Below are 23,663 nucleotides of genomic sequence, written 5' to 3' on the forward strand. Positions count from 1 at the left end.
TAAATGTTTTATATTACCTCGCGACCTTCTTAAGGTCAGCACCAGTAACACGTAATATTTATAAGAAGATTTAGATGGTTCATAATTTACGTGTGAGCTTCATTTAAGTAAATGTCAAATATTTATATTCATATTTCTAACAGATTTTAGCACTGCAAAACATAATAAGTTTATCAAACAGTCTGAAAGGAAAATAGGATCATTCCTATCCAGATAAATAACAACACTGTAAAAGCGTTTGCTTTAAGAATAACTCATATCATTAGCAGCTAACTTGAAAATCGGAATGTAGCACAGCTTTCACAACTCAAACGTAGCTTCCTTGTACGTAGTACGAATTACGCAGAAGCACATACCAAAAACTTTTGCGTGGTGAGCTATATCCAAGCCTCTGTCGAAAATACTATTACTAAATGCATTTTACGGTGTACTCTTTTATGGTTCTGAATAATGCTGCTTCCCTTTTGTAGTTAAAGCTAGGACTATCTATCTTGAAGTACTGCAAGTCTCTTGACTCCACAACGTATCTGACATATATTTTGTGATACTTCAGAGATCATTTCTTCTGCAACAATTACACCTATCTGTTTAGTTGGTCTTATTGTAGAAATGTGACATTCTACACTTGTCTTCCGAGGCTCTCATTGAAAATTAGCTTAATTAACGCCACGCACACACACAAACACACACACACACACACATACACACACACACACACACACACTATGACACAAAAGTGTTACAGACACTGACTGCAAGCGTCCACTGATTGAAATAGATAGGGAAAATTGAAAATTTGTCACAAAGTGGGATTCGAACGTGGGTATCCTGTTTATTAGGCAGACGCTCTGACCAATTTCCTTTCTTTTTATTTATTTTTTTTTTTTTTTGCTTGTCTCATTTTGTTCTATATTGCTCGTTGAATTTGTTCGGGGTGGACGTCCGATGACACCCGTTTAGGTTCTTAGTTGATCCATTCACTCAGTTTTTTTTTTTTTTTTTTTTTTTTTTACAGAGTGTAGCTAACTCTCTGGCCAAACACGCTGAGGTACTATGCCTGACACCACTAGCCTATTCAGACACAGGGCCCAGTACAACTGCACGCCTCCCTTCGGACTCAAATTCTAAATTCATGCACACACACTAATGTGGTGCACCTTGCCCCTTATCTTAACTATTTGTGGTATTTTGTCGATTTAAGTAAGATTTATATCCTGGTGTGCATTTGCACTGAAGAGATCACTGTTTGTCTCACTTTATATATATATCAGACGCACACTAAGCTCGAACTCATACAGAAATCTGAGAAATGTCGCGAGTAGTGAGGCAGGGAGCACTACGTTAATAGTGTGTGGAAATGTTGAAAAGTTGGGTCTGATAGGAGGCGTGCTAGGATAGACCACGCAGTGGCCATGATCACTGCGTCCGGATGTCAGTGCTGGCCTAGCCGCCGCCGTGTGCGGAGCTCGCTTCGAGTGGAGCACGCCGTCGACCGAGTGTTGCTGTACCTTCTGAATTCAACATAGCCATCCAGTTATTGAAGCTCAGATTACGAAATCTACGTTTAAGTTTTCGTTGCCGTTCGCATATGATAGACCGACAGTTTATGCTTTCGACCACTGGTTGTTCGAAAAGATAGTTATACAAGATGATGACGTTCACGGTTTGTCATATGATTTCCTTGGTAATGCAGTGTATTTAAAGTGCGAGACGTTGAAAAAGGTACCCGGATTATGACAAAAACAGGCGGTTAGATGAACTTCCTTCATTCCAATGGTGAATCCAGTTCGATTTCGATCAGATACGCTGGTTTAGGGTTACAATATGTGCGCATTTTCAACCTCCCATTTGAACTGAAGGTCGGTCTCATCAAACAATCGTTAACGCATTATGGAACGGTTTTACAGGTTACTGGTGGGAAATGGACGGGCAACAGACATTTCATTGTTGACAATGGTTTGCGAAATGTTAGAATTGATCATCATAAGCATATTCCGCCATATATTATGGTTAAAGTCTTCAAAGCCTAAGTTCTGTATGATGGCCAACCAGGGACCTGCGTCGTATGTGGATCTTCGGAACATCTTAAGGCAACCTATTCCCGTGTCAAATCTTTACAGAGGGAAAACCAGGCACTCACCTCTGCCGGCGGTGTGTGGCATCAACAAAAACTGTCACATGCGAAAACCTTGTCAGCCCAATTACAGGAAACCGGGACTGAGGAGGGCCCTGACCTAACACGTCAGGGTAAAAATAAAGGAAACCAGGATTAAACTGCAATCAGCGTATTGACAAATGAACAGAGTTCAACGGTTACTCTGCCAAAATGTTCGAATCAGGCTCTCTAGGAGAGACTAATCCCAGACCTTAGATGGTAGGAAAACACCTGGAAAAGAAATTACTGTGCCGCCTAAACATCCCGAGGTATCACTAGGTTGCATTCTTCATGATGTTGCAATTCAAAAAAGTCGCCTAAACAAAAGAAACGCCCCCCTGATGGAGTTAGACAATCACGTGAATACGACCGCGTTAGCATCCTCCGGGTCTCTTCCGGTTGCGAGCAGGCTTTGGTCGGAAGATACTGAGCAGCAGTAAACAGTTGTATGCAGGCTTAAAAACTGGCTGGAGTTAATATCTCTTGGATAAGCTCGGCAGTAAAGTTACAATGTTTGAAAGATTATCGTTTTGCCGCTGACGTAGATGTCGCCAGGTTACAAAAGGCTGTAACAACTATCGAAATGGTCATAAAAGGTTATGAAGCCATCGCAAACTTTGGAAATGAAGGAGGAACGTCGGTTTTTTTCAAAGAGTGTATCGCGTGCGGAGCTCAAGCTGTTTTAGAGACTGGTCGGGGTGTAACTGTCCAACTACATGACCTCATTTTAATTAATGAATGTGCGCCGTCTGGGACTAATGAAAGACGGCACAAAAGTAACTTTTATCGGAACGGGATAGGCGAACTGTTAAATAATGTTGGGGCCACCGCCATCCTTGCCGGAGATTTTAACTGTGTGTTGCGCCGTGAAGACCAGACGCTGAATTTTAACACTTTTCAGGAGCTCCAAACACTGGTGACTGAATTAGAACTGCAAGACACCTGGACGTCCTTGAATCCCCACCATACCGGAAATACGTATGTCAGTTACACGTTAGCAAGCAGGTTAGATAGAATCTATTTTACTAAAGAATTCATGTGCAATGTTGATGATTGTGAGATATGGCCTATAAACTTCTCCGACCATTGTGCATCGCATTCTTCATTCAGGTATATCCGATATAAGACTTTCCGCGGCCATGGGGTATGGCAACTTAACGTCTCACTATTGAAGTATGGTGAACTTAGATAACAAACTAGACAGACTTGGCACAAATGCTTACGCTCCCAAACGAGACATCGGGAGCGGATCAGTTGGTGGACCGAGTATGTAAAACCTGTACTTCTTAAATGTATTATACAGTATGCAAAAGGCGCTACAGTCTGGAACCGCACCACCGGTACGGTCGCAGGTTCGAATCCTGCCTCGGGCATGGATGTGTGTGATGTCCTTAGGTTAGTTAGGTTTAAGTAGTTCTAAGTTCTAGGGGACTTATGACCACAGCAGTTGAGTCCCATAGTGCTCAGAGCCATTTGAACAGTATGCAAAAGCCCAAGCATATTGCCGTAAGCAAACGGCGGAATATTACTTCTCCTGTTTACGAGACCTTTATCAACAATCATATAGTCTTTCGGGTAACATAATCAAACTGAAACGCTTTAAATCGAAAATAACCGCCCTAGACCGGCAGCGTCTGGACGGAATGCGTATGCGAGCCCGAGGCACGGACGATCTTATGCAGGAAAGAACGTCGTTATACCATGCAATAAGGGAGACACGTAGAGGGAAACACAGAATAATAACTGCGCTGGCGGACGATGACGGAGGAGAGTACAGTACGCAGACCGTCATAATATGTGGCGAAGTATTATAGGCATCTCTACGCTGGAACGGTAGTAGATAGGCTGGACGGTGAAGAACGTTTAGAAAACGTTGCGACGGGAATACGTGAGGAAATAATGCCAATCTAATCACAAACATAACTCAGGACGAAGTAAAAACCGTAATTAACGATGCTCTCCGCGGAACAAGTCACCTAGTCCCGATGGGCTTCCGGTCGAATTTTATGTACGCATGTGGGATGCAATAGGACATGATCTCACGGATATGTTCAATGAGTTATTAACTAACCAGGCGTTAACTCCTACATTTACGGAGGGAATGATTTCACTCAGTCCGAAGAAACAAAGCAGCAAGAGATTTCACGTTTTACGACCACTTAACTTACTCAACGTTGACTTTAAATTTCTCACTCGCATCCTGAATAGAAGGATGAAGCCACTCCTGCAAAATGTCGGAGGTCTTTCCCAAATGAGTGCAATAACGGAAAGGTCAATGCCAGATGACTTATGTGAGTACAAGTACGTCAGAAACCTCATTTGGATAAGTGACAACAGCCTTTATTTATTGTTTTTAGATTTTGATAAAGCCTTTCATAGAATCAATCATGGCTGCATATTCAACAACATGCAGAAAACGGGTTTCAGCGACCATTTTATAACTGTCATACGTAAATGTATCAGTGCGGTTTTTTCAAGGATTAAATCCAGTGGAAAACTGACTGAAACATTTCCAGTTCAACAATGAGCACGTCGAGGATGTCCACTGTGTATGACGTGTCTTGCGATCGCGGTGCAACCTTTACTTTCGACAATGCACCAGAGATTGAGAGAACTACAGATCTTCAATGTTAAGACAGTTTGTCACGGTTATGTTGACGACATAAGCATTACTGTAAATTCGCGTAGTGAGGTCATGAAGTGCGACGTTTGGTACATAAGTACTCAAGATCCTCTGGCGCAAAACTGAATATTCAAAAATCCAAAAAATGCATCTTGATTCTTACAACAGTGCAATAGGAGCGCACTGGTTAGATGTAACTGAAGAGAGACTCCAGCTCGGATTGTAGTTAAGGGCGAATCCCAAGTTAATGGCTACGAAAAATTGGGACTAGAAATTTAATATCATCAGAGACTTGCTGAAGGACCATAACGCCGGCCGGAGTGGCCGCGCTGTTAAAGGCGCTTCAGTCTGGAACCGCACGACCGCTACGGTCGCAGGTTCGAATCCTGCCTCGGGCATGGATGTGTGTGATGTCCTTAGGTTAGTTAAGTTTAAGTAGTTCTAAGTTCTAGGGGACTTATGACCACAGCAGTTGAGTCCCATAGTGCTCAGAGCCATTTGAACCATTTTTGAACCAAGGACCATAACATGTGATTTCTAGACCGATTGCAAAAAGTTTAGCTTATAAATATGTACATAATTAGCAAAATATATCATGTTGCAGCAGTCTTACCAATAACGCACGTCACCGCACAAAAGGTACTAACGGCAGGGCGTTGGTACGTGTGGAAACAAGATATCTTCAAAGTATCCTTCCACACAGTGATTTTGCAGAGGCACAACGGGGGACTTGGAATTAAAAACGTGAAACCTCGATGTCAAGCACTGTTTCTGACTCGTGGTTCCAAACTAATACATGCCGCTAAGACAGGCATTACGAAACTTCTATTCCTGTCTTTAGATCCTGGGGACAGGAACGCTCATGTTAATGTAGCACATGTAGATGCCAGTATGGATTACGTCCGAAAGTACTATGTCGATTGGAGCTATGTAAGACTTCAACAAGTACAAACCAAAACACAAGAACCGTCTACGATTATATTACCAGAAATCGTCTTCACAAACCAATTCACGTTAAATATCCTGCTAAAAACTGGACGAACATTTGGAAACATATCAACAAATTTCTACCAAGTCTGTGCCGTATGGTATGACGTCATAAACGAAATAATACCCACAAGCGGAACGATTATGGAAACTGAAATTAAGACCATCTCCATACTGAGACATATGTCAGCTTGTAGAAGCTGTTGCGCACATGTTCTTATATGAAAATAAAATTAGAATTTGTAACTGGACTAGGAAGAAACTAGCACTTATCAATAGAACCATAGAAAGCCATATACCGATAACTGAAGCTTTACAAGCCGTCTGGAGGTGTTACCCGTCCGCAAAGAATAACAGTTATTCGTGGCTTCTGGAACAGTTTGTGTTTTACTTGTTAACGAACCAAATTTCTAACTTAGAAGAGTACATGGTTTATATCACAGAAGAACGTTTTAAGTTGAAGAAGAATAATGAATATAAGGAATGGCTTCATTTTTTTTATTTATTGCTTTATTTGGGCTACCAACAGGAGGGCAGTTTCTTGATTAGAAGCAGAACACTTAATCTTTCTTTCTCTTATTCCTGGAATCTATTTCATGTTGGTTCTAAAAGGAGACCTGTTCTAATTTGGCAAAACCCCTCCCACTCAGAATTTTGTTTGATTTGTGGAAAATTATAGGCTTCCTTAGAGACATCAAAAGCATCCGGTACATAATAACTTAAATTGTGAAAATGTTTTTGAATGAAAGTTCGTTATGGATTTTTCTGTCACCTTTTTGCCTGTTATGAGTTATGTCCTACAAGGACCTCACGCCATTGCAAGAGGCAATCTCTTATTTATCTTACCTTAATTGCTACTTGAGTTTTGTTCTACAATTTAAGGCGTATATGGGAACAAACAGGAAAATACATGGGAATAATGGAGCAACTCATTGACAGGTATGGGGGAGGGACTGTGGCAAGGCATCGGATCTTCGACCCCTGCACCCTTTGCCCCAGCCTGCCAGTGGCTGAAAATCCTCGTAAAGATAATAAAAAAAATTACATAACTTGTGAGTGGGTGACAGGTATGTGGGCGGCATCGTGGCAAGGCCCCAGAATTCTTGACCCGTGCCCACTTTGTCGCCAGTTGCCCAGCACTCACTCGCACAAAAATTAATAACAATATGGCGCAGCGGATAGCGTAAAAAATGGCGCAAGTGGTTAACCTAAATAAAAGATGCTGCCGTGATGTAATGGTTAACATATAAAAAAAGTTGGTCTATGGGTATGATTCCTGCTTCGGGGCCGGCCGCGGTGGCCGAGCGGTTCTAGGCGCTTCAGTCCGGAACCGCTCGACTGCTACCGTCGCAGGTTCGAATCCTGCCTAGGGCATGGATGTGTGTAATGTCCTTAGGTTAGTTAGGTTTAAGTAGTTCTAAGTTCTAGGGGACTGATGGCCTCAGATGGTAAGTCCCATAGTGCTCAGAGCGATTTGAACCATTTGAACCTACTTCGGGTGCAAGAGGTCCTTGGTTCATATCTCGGGTGAAAAACAAAAAGCTTAATGGTCAGAAGATCTGCCTAGGAAACAGGAAACGTGGGATCGAATCCCGATCCAGCACAAATTTTCAAATTTCTCAATTGATTTCAATCGATGCCGAGTTGTAGCCAATGTTGGTGGGACAAAGAACTGCCCGACTCAGCAGTGTCCGTCTGTCGACACCGGTAAACTACCGCCAGGGCTTTTCGTAACTATAATCAGCGCTGCGCACAAAAGAAGGCGGGAGTTCAAATTCTCACAAATGATTGAACACTCTGCTCACATTACTTTATTTACTACGATTTATGTCACATGGAAATGGAAATGCCGTGTGGATAGGGCCTCCCGTCGGGTAGATAGCAATTCTTTCGAGTGGAGTTTACGCCACTTTGGGGAATTGCGTGTCGATGGGGATGAAATGATGATGATAATGATAACACAACAACTAGTCCCTGAGCGGAGAAAATATCCGACTCAGCCGGGAATCGAACACGGGCTTATGTCACATTATAATGTCAAAGCCTATGATACGTCCGACACAATGAAATTAGCGTGAATGTGTAAAAGCAGCGAGTATTTAAAATAATCGAAGTAGGGAAGTTTCTCCAGCACAGTATGTACTTGAGAAACATGCACACAGGACATGCTCATAGGACATCGACAAGTAAGACTGATATACCATGCATCCATGTTCAGACAGTTGTCCACCTAGTTGCCAATTCATTTGTGTTGTTATCACCACCACTGAAAAAGGACAGGAACATTTAAGTCTTTATTTAAAACAAGTGAAATGCGCAACACTTCTTCCGTGGTCCGCGCGGTGTATTTCACGCGCCTGTCCGCGCCGCGCCGCAATCGGCCTGCCGCTGCACTGACCGATGCCACAGCCCGCTGCCACTACGGTGCTCCTCCCCTACAAGGACAGCTACGGCACTGCCAGTGTAAGTGAGAGCAATCCAAGGGGCTACTGCCGGGTCTCTGAATTACGTACCCCCACAAGCTAGGAACGGTTAGGCCTCCGTCTTCGAGCCAACGTAGCCCTCCTCCTCTGGCCATCACAGGATTCATTTGGTACAACTTCCTCCTACGACTTGCAGCATCATGCACATTCACATTATGAGCTCGAAAAGATTTTGCTGTGTAATACACGATTTTTTTAAAAATATTTGCTGTACTCCGGTGGGGCCGGTTGGTCTCTCACTATTCTTTAAACAATCAGTTCAACTATCTGGATAGCTTTAAGGGTGGCTGCCCCTTCACTCTGCAATGGTGGATACAGTTTCCGCTGACATAAGCAGCGTTGACGAAAATTTGACTAGATACCTACCACTCCAACGCCACATACACTGCTGGCCATTAAAATTGCGACACAAAGAACACATGCAAATGATAAACGGGTATTCATTGGACAAATATATTATACTAACACTGTCATGTGATTACATTTTCACGTAATTTGAGTGCATAGACCCTGAGAAATCAGTAGCCAGAACAACCATCTCTGGCCGTAATAACGGCCTTGATACGCCTGGCCATTTAGTCAAACAGAGCTTGGATGGCGTGTATAGGTACAGCTGCCCATGCAGCTTCAACACGATACCACAGTTCATCAAGAGCAGTGACTGGCGCATTGTGACGAGCCAGTTGCTCAGCCAGCATTGACAAGACGTTTTCAATTGGTGAGAGACCTGGAGAATGTGCTGGCCAGGGCAACAATCGAACATTTTCTGTGTCCAGAAAGGCCCGTTAGGACCTGCAACATGCGGTCGTGCGTTATCCTGCTGAAATGTAGTCTTTCGCAGGGATCGAATGGAGGGTAGAGCCACAGGTCGTAACACATCTGAAATGTAACTTCCACTGTTCAAAGTGCCGTTAATGCGAACAAGAGGTGACCGAGACGTGTAACCAATGGCTCCCCATACCAGTATGGCGATGACGAATACACGCTTCCTATGTACGTTCACTGCGATGTCGCCAAACAAGGTTGCGACCATCATGATGCTGTAAACAGAACCTGGATTCATCCGAAAAAATGACGTTTTGCCATTCGTGCAGCCAGGTTCGTCGTAGAGTACACCGTCGCAGGCGCTCCTGTCTGTGATGCAGCGTCAAGGGTAACCGCAGGCCTGGTCTCCGAGTTGATAGTCCATTCAGCTGCAAACGTCGTCAAACTGTTCGTCCAGATGGTTGTTGTCTTCCAAGCGTCCCCATGTGTTGACTCAGGGTCCGAGACGTCGCTGCACGATCCGTTACAGCCATGCGGATAAGATGCCTGTCATCTGGACTGCTAGTGATACGAGGCCGTTGGAATCCAGCACGGCGTTCCGTATTACCCTCTTGAACCCACCGATTCCATTTTCTGCTAACAGTCATTGGATTTCGACTAATGCGAGCAGCAATGTCGCGATTCGATAAACCACAATCGAGATAGGATACAATCCGACCTTTATCAAAGGTACGCATTTCTCCTCCTTACACGAGGCTTCACAACAACGTTTCACCAGGCAACGCCAGTCAACTGCTGCTTGTGTATGAGAAATCGGTTGGAAACTTCCCTCATGTCAGCACGTTGAAGGTTCCGCCACCGGCGCCAAACTTGTGTGAATGCTCTGAGAAGCTAATCATTTGCATATCACAGCATCTTCTTCCTGCCGGTTAGATTTCGCGTCTGTAGCACGTCATCTTCGTGGTGTAGCAATTATAGCGGCCACTAGTGTACCTCCAGTCCGTGGGCAGCATCTGAATGTTGGTTGAACTACTGAGTGTTCGGGCTTCTTGCAGGACTCGTTCGAAAAAATGCCTAAAATCTCCTTTAAGCTGATTCATTGTCTTTGAAACACAAAAAATAGGTATCAAGTCCGTACCTAATATCCCTACATCAATTACGCAATGTTACTGGCTGTCTTTGTTACAAGTTCAGACCCGAAGGCAGCCAGAAGATGTTTAGCCCGGCCCGATATTTTTACCATCCTAAACACGCACAGACCCACGACTACTTGCGATTTAACATATTCAGTCGTTCAGTAGGCTTCTTATAATGAAGTATGCGCCGTAATGTCTCGTAATCTGGACGAAACACGCCAGGTGGAGTTTGTGTACAACGTGAAATGTGCACACGTCAATGTCTCTTAAAATGAACCACTCACAAGTGCTGAATTCCTATTTGCTAGTGTGTTAAGCAGCCAATCAGATCATCTCGAGCACGTCTGTATTCGCGGTATTTCTAATGTCAGCCAATCTGATTACCATAAATAATGTAGATTAGAAATCTTGTAATTCTGAAACTAAATAACATTTAATGAAAACAAAATATTCTTCCTTTCCATAGAATAAATTGTATACTCAACGCTCCTTATGGTTGCCTCTTAAAAAACCAAACTCACTCGAACATACGTGACAAATTCGACTATTGCACAACAGCTTTCTCATGCATACATTTACGTAGTTTTATTAAAATGTGATATACTCACTTTATGAACGTCCTCCATTCACTCTCTCAGTCTCTCCGAAACACTCACACAATCAGCACACACCGAAATAATTTTCAAAAAAATGGTTCAAATGGCTCTGAGCACTATGGGACTCAACTGCTGTGGTCATCAGTCCCCTAGAACTTAGAACTACTTAAACCTAACTAACCTAAGGACATCACACACATCCATGCCCGAGGCAGGGTTCGAACCTGCGACCGTAGCAGTCGCACGGTTCCGGACTGCGCGCCTAGAACCGCGAGACCACCGCGGCCGGCAAATAATTTTCCATAGTACTTTTGATTACATCTGAAATCTGTGATAATGAAATTAAAGAAAATTCCAGAAAATTAGATTATTTGAACCTATCTTCTTGGTTGAAATTTGAAGAGGTACTGTAGATGAATGTAATACAGTCCCTAACTCACAAGGGAATGTTCCAATTAGACATGTCGACATCTGCCCTTAAGTTCTTTACACGGGAAGAAGACAATGAAAGAAATGCACTGCCAAAATTTCAGCTGCCAAGAGGCACTAGAATATTTTGTAAAAATTGTTGAAGTTACACTTTTTTTCCATGTGAAGAACAGCTTATAACAGCGGTTTGTACAGCTCTGTCCACCTAGCTCGCGACTCGGCGAATCACTCACGGAGCGACGCGTATTGGAATTATCTGGAGTTCACAGACACCAATTTTAAGCACCTAAGACCTCGTTTAAAATGGATTGAATGGAAGCTAACACGGGCGAAGTAGCATTTGCAGAAAATTCACAATCATTTCCTTGTATATGGGTAGAGTCGTTTATAATAGAGGGAACGAAAGAGAACTCGAGGTAGCGAACATTGCCTATGAACAATGTGTTGTAAGTTTTCAGATCTAATATTCGGCATACACGATACAGCTCTATCTTGTTGAGTCACAATGCGAAACTTTGCTGTTCAGTGAGGATTGTTTTGTATGGTTAGCGCTCTGTTCTTGACAGAATAAACAAAATGGGGCGGGGAAGGAAGAATCTGTATGGAAGCGTGACATGCGTCGAGATCGTGAACTTTACACGGAATTGCATCTCCATCTCTCCTTAACACTAGCCTAAAATTTTCCTTGCATGTCTGCTGCCATATTTCCCTGGCGTTTCATTGCCATTGAGGGGAAATTTATAAACTTAACACCAATTACTGACGTCGAGCATCATCTCAAGAGGTGACACAGCTAGCGTTTCCACTACGCGTGTAAGGTCCAATGGTCATACCTGCAAGAGGCCTAGAGGGTACACTAGACAGAATTAACTTTTGCTCGTGCTTTTTAGCTTGTTTGCTCCTGTGGAAAGCTGGCTTAAACTATACAAACCTTCTTTTTAACATCTTCATATCGACAGTTCAGTTCTTGGACAGGTAATTCTGATAAAAGCGATTAGCAGAGAAAATAAAAACATGGCGCTGTTTGATGTCACAGACGACTTGCATCAATGAGGACTTGTAATTTGTTGAAACGAAATGTGTCTTGCAGTAGTGCATTTTGTAACAATTCGTGCAGGCCATTCCTTATAATGTTTGAACGTTGTGCGTTTGACTATCAGGGAATCAGTTTCTTGTTTATTCCGTGTAGCCGTCACAAAAAAGTGAAGTGTCTATTAAAGGACATAAACAAACATTTTTCATGCACCAAAATGGCTCTGAACTCTATGGGACTAGAACTTAGAACTACTTAAACCTAACTGACCTAAGGACATCACACACATCCATGCCCGAAGCAGGATTCGAACCTGCGACCGTAGCGGTTGCGCGGTTCCAGACTGTAGCGCCTAGAACCGCTCAGCCACTCCGGCCGGCTTTCTTGCACCAGGCACACCGGTTCAAATGGTTCAAATGGCTATAAGCACTATAGGACTTAACATCTGAGGTCATCGGCCCCTAGACTTAGAACTACTTGAACCTAACTAACCTAAAGACATCATTACACATCCATGCCCGAGGCAGGATTCGAACCTGCGACCGTAGCAGCAGCGCGGTTCCACACTGAAGCGCCTAGAGCCGCTCGGCCACAGCGGCCGGCAGGCACACCGGATGAAGGAATAACTGATGCAGTCAGGCACTTCGCAGTAACCAATTGTTTTATTTCGACAGAACTGGGATGGAATCAGAAATGGCCCCGGCTGTAGTTCTGCATATTGCGCTGCGTACCAGGCATACTTGATCAAATTCGTAAGGCGTGGCAAAACTGGTAAAGCACAAATGACTGGAGCTTAAGAACACTGTTCCGTTGATAAACCTGATATCACAGAGAGTTATCAGAAATTATGTTGTCTGATATTTTCCTGAAAAATGCTTTCCACTTTCGAAAAAATTCCTTATCAAAAAAATGGTTCAAATTGCTCTGAGCACTATGGGACTCAACTGCTGTGGTCATAAGTCCCCTAGAACTTAGAACTACTTAAACCTAACTAACCTAAGGACAGCACACAACACCCAGCCATCACGAGGCAGAGAAAATCCCTGACCCCGCCGGGAATCGAACCCGGGAACCCGGGCGTGGGAAGCGAGAACGCTACCGCACGACCACGAGATGCGGGCAATTCCTTATCGAGAGGTAGAATCGCACTAGAAGTTCCATGCGGAATCCACATTACATGATTTTCGTCGTCTTCCACAAGAACAGAGGCATCGTTATGTCCGACCACGAGTCCTACAAAAGCAATGAATTATTTCTGTAGCTGGTAGGAATACGTTAATATCAGTATTATTGGCAGCTCGTGTACTTTGCGCAGTGCCGTTTCCTCAACACTTGCCACCTCTTTACTAGTTGCTAAAAAAATGGCTCTGAGCACTATGGGACTCAACTGCTGTGGTTATCAGTCCCCTAGAACTTAGAACTACTTAAACCTAACTAACCTAAGGACATCACACACATCCATGCCCGAAGCAGGATTCGAACCTGCGACCGTAGCAGTCGCACGGTTCCGGACTGCGCGCCTAGAACCGCGAGACCACCGCGGCCGGCTACTAGTTGCTGCTCGCGAACTTTGCGCGATGCTAAATGCAAGATGTATCAAAAAGAATAACCCGATTTAGCACGTCCATATTTCTGAAACTAATAAACATATACCATGAATTTTGTTTCTCGATAAGCGTGAAACTCAAAAAGTTTTTTTCGTAGCTTTTCATAGGTGTTCAATATGCCGCCCTTGAGATGCACGGCATATGTTAATGCGGTATTCAGATTGTTTCCACACTGCAGAGATCATATCTTGAGTTTCAGCTTCCACAGATCCTGTTATGCAATGTCTCAGTTCATTCACTGTTGTTGGTAACGGAGGCAGATAAGTAGAGTCTTTTATTAGGGGCGGTAGGTATAATTACAGAAACCAGTACCTGTACGTTAGAAGTATTGACCCTGGCTGTTGAGATACTTGTCCCTCTGTGACACAAGGTTGTGAATGGCTGTCTCATAAAATTCTCGGGGCTGTGATGTTAACCATTTCCGCACGTGCAACAGGACGTCATTGTCCGAGGTGAGTACTTTGCCCCTCAGAGCCTTTTTAAGTGGACCACAAATGATGTAATCGCAGGGAGAGAGGTCCGGACTGTATGGAGGGTGGCCAAGAACCTCCCATTTGAATTTCTGCAGGAATGCCGCGACTGTGTTGGCCGTTTGAGGCTTTGCATTGTCATGGAGCGGAATAGCCCCACGGGTGAGATTGCCTGGTGGCTGGTCGTTTTGATTTGATCGATTGGCGAAGGGTGGTCAAAATTTGCGAGTAACTCTGGGCATTCACTGTTGCCCCGTGCTGCAGGAAGTGAATCAGAACGGGGCCATCTTGGTCAAAGAAGAATGTCAGCATAACCTTTCCTGCACTCGTGTGAATTGCCTTGGCTTTTTTTGGTGGTGTGACCCTGGTTGCTTCCACTGGAGATTTTGTCGTTTTCATTCTGGTTCGAAGTGATTACACAATGACTCATCTCCAGCCACCACTCTTGCCAGGACCGCATTCCCTTCCCGAGCATAGAGCTGCATTTGAGCAAGAAAGTGGGCCATTCTACGTGCTTCCTGGTGTGGTTGAAAACAGTGGGGCACACACTTGGCGCGTGTGCAGTCGTTCCTTCATGAAGGTGTGAAACCTTCGACGCTCAACTTGACCACGGCGACTATGGCTTTCACTGGCACTCGGCGGTCCTTGGTAATGAGTGCATCCACAAGCTGGACGATGTCATCGGAAATGCAGTGTGGTACTCCAGGCTGGGCATCATCGGCTAACGACACCCGTCCTTCCCTGAAGCGCTTGGGTCCCGCCTTGACCCTTGCAAGTAATTTGCAGTGTCCGCCCTGTGACATTCGACAATGAATGTCCATTCCTCCTACTACTTCCGCTGTCAGAAAACGAACAACACCTCTTTGCTCGTCTTTTGACGCTTCGATGTCACTGGTTGCAATGCTACTGGCAGCGTTGGACGACTGATACATGCTGCTGCTACCTCTGTGTAGTCACGTGACATGCACGCGTGCCCTATAGCGACGGGCTGTGATCTTCCACGCTCTGGTCGGAACCACACCTCGTTACACGCTCCACGATATTACCCTCCTGTCACCGGTTTGCGCATTTCAGACTCCAGCTCTTTTCTCTTTGAACGCCGCCTGTATAAACCCCCACAAGGAATAATCACATACTATCAGGTCCGGTGACCTTGGACGTCAGTAACGCTGCTGAATCATTTGGTCCAGTACGACAGATCCATCGTTCGGTAATTATTTGACTTAAAAATTCCCGCACTTTCATATGCCACCGTGGCGGTGCCCCATCCTCTTGGTAAATGAATTTGTTCGAATTAGTCTCCAGATGTGTGAAAGGGAAGTTCTCAAGCATATCGACAGATGTGCTTCCTATAACAGTTTAAAATGGAACACACACCTTTTCCCGTGAAAATGCACAAAACGCATTAAATTTTGGAGAGTCCCTCTGATGTTGTACAGTTTCATGTGGTTGTTCCGTACGCATATTCTCACATTATGACGGTTGACCTTTCCATTTAAATGGATTGTTGCCTCGTCACTAAACATTAAACGTGGAAGAAAACTGTCATCCTCCATTTTACCAAGAACGAAATTATACAATTCCACAGGTTGTTGTTTGTCACCGTCAACAAGAACTTGCAGTAGCTGAATTTTGTATGGTGTCATGTGTAAACGTCGGCGCAATACACGCCAGACGTTGGGGGCGTGCTGAGCTGTCGATCTGCACAGCGTATTGACTTTTCCGGACTCCTTGCGAATCTATGGCGAATGCGTTGGACGTCTGTCAGACACTCGTGGACTGCCTGCCGATTGGCCTTTAAACAAACCACCTGTTTCTCTGAATTGTTCATGCCATCGTCTAATGATCTGTGCTGTAGGAGGATCCACGCCATACCTAGTACGAAAGTCACGCTAAACAGCTATTACTGACCCGCACTGCACAAAACGAAGAACCCGTTGTCCCGACACCATTTTTACTAGAACTGAAGTGGGCCCTCACTGCTGCTACCTAGCGGGAACCATGTAAAACTAGAAAGTTTGCCCTTTCCAACTGTACGTTGTTCGTACACATATCTCAAATAACATAACATTCATAATTTTTTTTAAATCAGACGATTCTTTTTGATACACCTTCTATTTTCATTTCTTCCTTGATGTTCGACTCTGGACGTTCCTTTCACTCCTCTCGCTACTACCTAACATTTTTGTGGCATACTCCCTTTTCAAATCCTCCCACTGGTACTGCTTTAACCATTGGTACAGTTCATCGATCTGTTGATAGCAACTAGGTATCCCTGACAACTCATTTTGACAAATTTTGTCGTTATTGAAACTGTCGTCAGTGCCTTCCTACTCGTCTCCGAACATGTTCACATTTACTCTCGCCCCAGTGTCGTTACCTGCCGAAGCAGGTTCATTGCATTCTACTTCGACACCCTCATTTTGCTCTACTACCGAAACTACATCGTCCATACAAACAGCTGCTCAGTCTGATGTAATCTTCGTTGGCGGGCTTCTGCCTGACCTGACTCATTCCTGAGCGCAACTGTCGCTTAGCTTGCTGCAACTTGAGGTACTTCGCAGTCTCTCTCTCAAGCATTAGATTCATTACGTCTACGCCGGTATTTTTTGTTACGTTTGAACCTTGAAAATCTGTATGTATTAGTTTGGCTCGCTATATACGCGGTCCATAGTTTCCCGCATGGTTGTTGTCATGATAATGTCACCTTAAAAATCTTCTTCCGTGAACGTCTGTGGTACCGCGGCCTCTGCCTATGTCTCGTTGAACAATATTAACACGATACCTATCGCTGCCATTTTGCACATTGTGTCTGTGATTATCCGTATTGTTATTCCTCTGGTGTTAATCACGATTACTTCGCCAATGATCTTCGTCCTCTACTATTTCTAGAAATGCAGAGAAGCAGATATGATTGCTTCCTATGTATCTTTTCGTACCCTCTGGCAGCTTTTCCCACAGATCCCAATTAATCTCGGATTGGGATCGTCCACTTATTAAGTGATTCATTTTCGGTACCAGGACACAGGAATATTTCATAGAGTTTCTGCCCCTATTATCATATAGTCTAGCCATTATCAATTTACGCCATAAACAATTTTGTTTTCCTTCTGACCAGTATTCCTCGGTAAACTTTTGTTTGAATTCGTTAAACGTCATCTAATCAGTGTTCAGATTTAGTCCCCATTGTTTAACATCACCTGTTAATGCACTAATGAGTTCGTTAATCTTTTCCTGATCTGTCAAATATTCAGGGAAATCATTTCGAAATTTTTCTGAAAATTCAGTGGGTAGCATCACGTACGTCTTTGGCAGTACAAAAGCGCTCCTCACCCTCTGTTAGTTTGTTATTAGGTATCCTATCATTGACGCAACTGGACTTCTCTCTTATTTTCTATTCAAGGTCGCAGATCTTGCCTTGAATTTGCGAAGTGTTTCTTCTGTTCGCAAATATTTACTTGTTTACTTATTTCTTTTTCGGAGTTAACCACTGTTTCCCTCAATTGCGATATCTCATTTGTACATTCGTCAACAATTTCGGTTTTCGCATCTAAAACTTTTTCGTCCACTTTCGTTACTACTAAAGGTTCTATCGTTTCTTCGACCTTTATGATTTCTAAATCGAACCTTTCGTTGATATCATTGATCTGCCCCTGCATACTGGGCACATTGATTTTTAAAACATTTATTTCAAGTTTCATGTCTTCGATTGCAGTATTCAAAACGTCTACATTTTCATCTACCTTTTCGATATGTTTTCTGATTTAGATGCTCTGTGTTTTCCTGACATTAGCTGGTGTTTTCAGATGATTATTAAGGTTACTAATACCAGCTCCTTGTGTTTTGAGTTTATTCCTAAGACTCATAACTTCTGTTTTGAGCTGCTTCTCAAGACCACTAACTTCTGCCTTAATTTGACTATTAATGCTTCTACTTTAATTTGTGTAGATACAATTTTTAACATATCATTCATGTTAACAGATGTTTCACTGTCCTACTGTACTGTATCTTCATGTTCTGATTCTACCTCATGCTTCTCAATTGATTGTTTCTCTGCTTGTCGCAAACTGAGCATATCAACCGATTCATTCGCGTAACCACCGTCTCCCACGTAATCTATCTTATTCGTTCCATCATTTAGTTTCGATTTTCTTTGTGATGGGCTCATTATCTGAATCTGATCATTTGCGTACCCGTGGCATACTGCGTAGGCTAACTGGCGTTCTGTGACTCTACCTGGCTCTGAGCACTATGGGACTTAACATCTATGGTCATCAGTCCCCTAGAACTTAGAACTACTTAAACCTAACTAACCTAAGGACATCACACAACACCCAGTCATCACGATGCAGAGAAAATCCCTGACCCCGCCGGGAATCGAACCCGGGAACCCGGGCTCGGGAAGCGAGAACGCTACCGCACGACCACGAGCTGCGGACGTGACGCTACCTGTATACACGTTTTGGTAACTGCTATCAGGCTCCATAATGTTCCTCGGTACGCCCTGTACTGTTTCGTTCTGTTTGCTTTGATCTATCAGTGTTTTTCTATCTACCTAACACTGTCTAATCTCCCGTAATATTTGCTATTATTATTGGTTTTATTGTATTTACTGCAAGTTCATGCCACTGGATATTAAGTGCTTATAATATGTCTGTTTTGCGCTTAGTACATATGTTATGGTCGGTGTTTAACTGTGTAACACTCTAACGAATGTTGTAACACGTGGAGCCATTACTGGCTTCTGTTAAATCAGTACGACTACTACGCCGATAATGTTACACGTGTGAATGGATTTTTTGCGTCCGTGACTGTGTCTAATGGATATGTATTGCCTACTTTTCGATTACTGAGAGATTCTTATTTAAAGGAAACACTAGCAAAACAAGGGGGAATGGAACCGAGGTTCTATGTACAATCAAACAAACTGTAATTATGTAACAAAAAATTGTCACCAGTCTCATTAGACAGAGTGGCACCCAGTACTAGTATGAATCATAAAGAAAATTAACTACGTGAGTTGACTTCACTTCATACTAAACTACTGTACTGCTGATAAGATACAGGACAGTAGCACAGATTAGAAAGTAATGTTCCAATGAATTGATTTGAACTATACTGGAGAAGTATTAATGTGTTCAGGCAACAACTGGCTCTCAGTAACATTTACTTTACAGTAGGAAAATTATGATAATTATAGGTAAATGATAACTAATGGTTGAGCACTATTGACATGGACAATAAGTTTTTGTTCAGTTTAATTGCAGGAAATTATTACTATTGAAATAATTATGGATTAATAGTATCTTTTGAACTGATTATTCTTTGCATTCTCAAGGAATATTCATTAACTTACATTATTTATCTCAAATGGAATGTGTGGCATCTGGATCTAGTATAATTTGAATAATCGTAGTTAGTTGCTTATTTTTGGTGGCTGTTGCTGTAATATGACATTTGAATTTGGCTCAACAACCAGCATGGGAATCCAGAAACCAATTTATCGGTAGCTTCAGATCGTGGCTGAAATTTTTAGTTACAGCACAAAATGGAAAACACTGTTAACTGCATTACATATAAAATTATAAACCCTATTATTTCAGTTAAAAGAATATTTGAAATGGATGATTTAACTGTCCATTAAAACTGCATGGAGTAATTCAAAACTAATGCTCACTGAATAACTATGTACTTCACAACTCCACAAAGTTTGTTAACTTTCGTTAAGGAAAAGAATTGCTTTTCAGTTCAGTAAAACAGGATACTCGGATTCATCGTAGCGCTTGGCATAGACCCTGTCTAGGTTAATCACTAAGGATCAGATACGATGGCTGACACATAGTTTACAGAACACAAAATTATTACTGAAAACGAAACTACACAACTGATCCATGCAGCTATACAGCACTCAATTGCTAATGGTAGATGAAGGCAGTGGCAGCGTCGATCGCTTGTGCTACTCAGAAAAGGGCGTCAAAATTATGGACGGCTCTTCCTGTATAACGAGCTCCGAAAATTCTCTTCTTAGCGTCAGATTTTCGTAGCACAGAGCTAATCAAAGAATTCCATGAATAATATGCCCTACTACTTCCATATCCGAGGCTGTGTTATATAATGTTGCAGCGCTTCTTGCCTCTTTCGGTACACAAGATACTCACCCATTGGTTGCTAGCAACCGACTGACTCATGCCACACAAGGGACTTGCAGTTCGAGCGCCAGATCAACCTTTTCTATTCCTGCCTAGCCATTTCCGTTACGAAAGGATTTCCCTGCAAGTTTTACATGATTACAGACCTACTGTTCCTATGGATGAACCAGTATTACAATTAAATCTTTAGCTTTCACATTCTTTTAAAGCACATTACTTTCGAAATTATATTAATTTATGTAATTAAAATTACATAAATTATTATAAATGAAGAATAAACCATTTACATCGAAAGTTACTTCAAAGAACACATTTATACAGATGTCATATTAAGTAAAAATTGAAAAATTATTTAGATAAGACCACTACAGGTAATATAGATAATTGTGTTACATTCACTGTATGTAATGTAAGCGCATACAGTAGTATATATAAATGCACGATGTGGGCGAGTTATAAAATTTCTTTACCTTTGATACTTCCTGGCGTATTAAAATTGTGCACCAGTCTGGGATTTGAATCCAGGATGTTTACCTTTCACAGACATGTGCTCATCAATTGAACTTACTAGGAAGCCTGGTGACCAAGAGCTTTATTTCAGCCAGTACATCTGCTACATTCCCGACTTCACTGAAGTTCTCCTGAAAAACTTTTGAGGCTGGCACTCGTGGAAGAAAGGATAATGAGGAGACATGGCTCAGCCACAGCTTGGGGAATTGTTTCGAGAATTAAATTTTACTGTGCAGGTAGTTTCCGCTGATATGAAACTTCCTGGCAGATTAAAACTGTGTACCAGATCGGGGCTGGAACCCAGGACCTTTGCCCTTCGTAGGGGTGCTCATCAAGTGAGCTACTTCAGAACGACTCATGATCCATTCTCACCAGTAACTAATCTGAAATGAGGAATGGATGACTTACATTTCTTAACATTTTTATTATAAACCTCAGGCTGGTATCTGCTTTCTGTACATTCTGTTTTATGTAGGACGCTCCGTATACCCACTCCAAGGTATTTTGTGGTAGTTGCTGTGTCCAGCAATAGTGAAATAAGAAAGTACCGCTTTTCTTCTGATAAGCATGTGCCGTGCGTAATATCTGTTTACATCTAGCCTCCGTATCAATCTACGATTGTCTGCAATTCGCTAAAGTCTACCAGCACTGCTATTTTCTTCTTATAGACAACCACATCATCTGTGACAGTCCATTGCGTATTATAATAAGTAACTTGCGTATGTTTTGCACATATACCGCTAGTCTCCACCCAAAACACCCACCAAGGCTGTAAATTTAATGGTGAATATGTACTGTATTAAAATGAAACTTTACTGTAGATTGACAGCTCTATTGCATGACTGCGCAGTAAAATGATACAAACTGCCAAACCTTAAGGTATCTGCACGATATTTGATCATTGTGAGCCGGAACACGAATAAGTGAGTGAGTGGCAATGTGTTTCGATAGCAGCTTAGAGAAGCACACCACTATCTAAATCAGACTTGCACTCCCTATACTAACTGCAATAGACAACATCGTACAAATTCTCCATAAAGCTTTTCCCAGACAGTTCTGCCCTGGGCTGTACCGAAAATCAGATGTCTGATATCATCATGCCAACTTACATGCAATAGGAACTATTTTCATGATTTAACCCATGTCATACTTGCTCATTATAAAAAGCAACTAGCATCCATCATCCTCTTGCCGATAGGAACGTTTTTGCAACATCCACTGGTCCACATACGGGAAAGTTCCATTGTACCTGCCTTGAGAGTGATTGCTGTCGTAAGCTGCAAGTCTACGAAGAAACACTGCCACTAACACGACACCTAATTCTGCACCCCACACAAAGTGAAGTGCACACCGTATGGGCATTCCAATACCGTGACAGCCATTCGTGTGAAAGTAGAATAGATGTACATTAGTTCAGCGGCATCAGCACAGAAACCGCACTGAAACCGAGTTATTAATAGCTCCCGGCCACAGCAGTACAGACGACTGAGCCAGGAAATAGTGCACTTTGGATTGAAAGGTGCGGTTTTCGATAACACATCAGTCAGTCAAAGGACTTACATGTCTGTCACGTCTTTCACCTCTATTAATGGTTTCTTGTGCAGTGCCCAACCATGTACTTAGAAATTGTAGCTTAATACTGCCTTGTTCATTAGTCAGGTCACTGAATATATTTGGTAAGTTGGCTACAGAACTGTAAATAGTGTTGCAGTCTGTGTAACTCATTTCCACGCTTTTTACTTGTAAGCAAATTAATTTACCAAAGTAAATATCCCTTAACTGCAAATATTTCACAGGAAAGCTGCTGTTCATATTCGACTTGAGTACTATGGTCTTCTTACCACTCCAGTATAAACGTTGCAGAGCATACACTATGTGATGAAAAATGTGGCGCCCACCATCGGTAATGCCGGAATTCAATATGGTGTTGGCCCACCCTTAGCCTTTATGGCGGCTTCCACTCTCGCTGGCATACGTTGAATCAGGTGCTGAGAGGTTTCTTGGGGAATCGCAGCTCATTCTTCACGCATTGATGCACTGATGACAAGTATCGATGTCGATCGGTGAGACCTGGCACGAAGTCGGCATTCCAAAACATCCCCAATGTGTTTCATTGGATTCAGGTCAGGACTCTGTGCAGGCTATTCTATTACAGGGATGTTACTGTCGAGTAACTACTCCGCCACGGGCCGTGCATTATGAACAGGTGTTCGTGTTGAAACATGCAATCGTCAACCCGGAATGCTCTTCAACAGTGGGCAAGAAGAGGGTGCTTACAGCATCAATGTAGGTCTGTTCTGTGATAGTGCCACGCAAAACAACAAGGGATGTAAGCCCCCTCCATGAAAAACAAGACCACACCATATCACCATCGCCTCCGAATTTTACTGTTGGCACTACACATTCTGGCAGATGACGGTCACTGGGTATTCGCCATACCCATGCCCTGCCATTGGATCGCCACATTGTGTACCGTGATTCGTCACTCCATATTTTTTTCCACTGTTCAGTTGTCCAATATTTACGCTCTTTATACCAAGCGAGGCGTCGTTTGGCATTTACCGGCGCGATGTGTGGCTTACGATTAGCCGCTCGACCATGAAATCCACGTTTTCTCACCTTCCGCCTAACTGTCACAGTACTTGCAGTGGATCCTGATGTAATTAGTGTGTGAATATCTGGACAGATGTCTGCCTATTACACATTACGACCCTCTTCAA

The sequence above is a fragment of the Schistocerca nitens genome, chromosome 4 (assembly GCF_023898315.1).
Source record: "Schistocerca nitens isolate TAMUIC-IGC-003100 chromosome 4, iqSchNite1.1, whole genome shotgun sequence".
NCBI lineage: Eukaryota > Metazoa > Arthropoda > Insecta > Orthoptera > Acrididae > Schistocerca > Schistocerca nitens.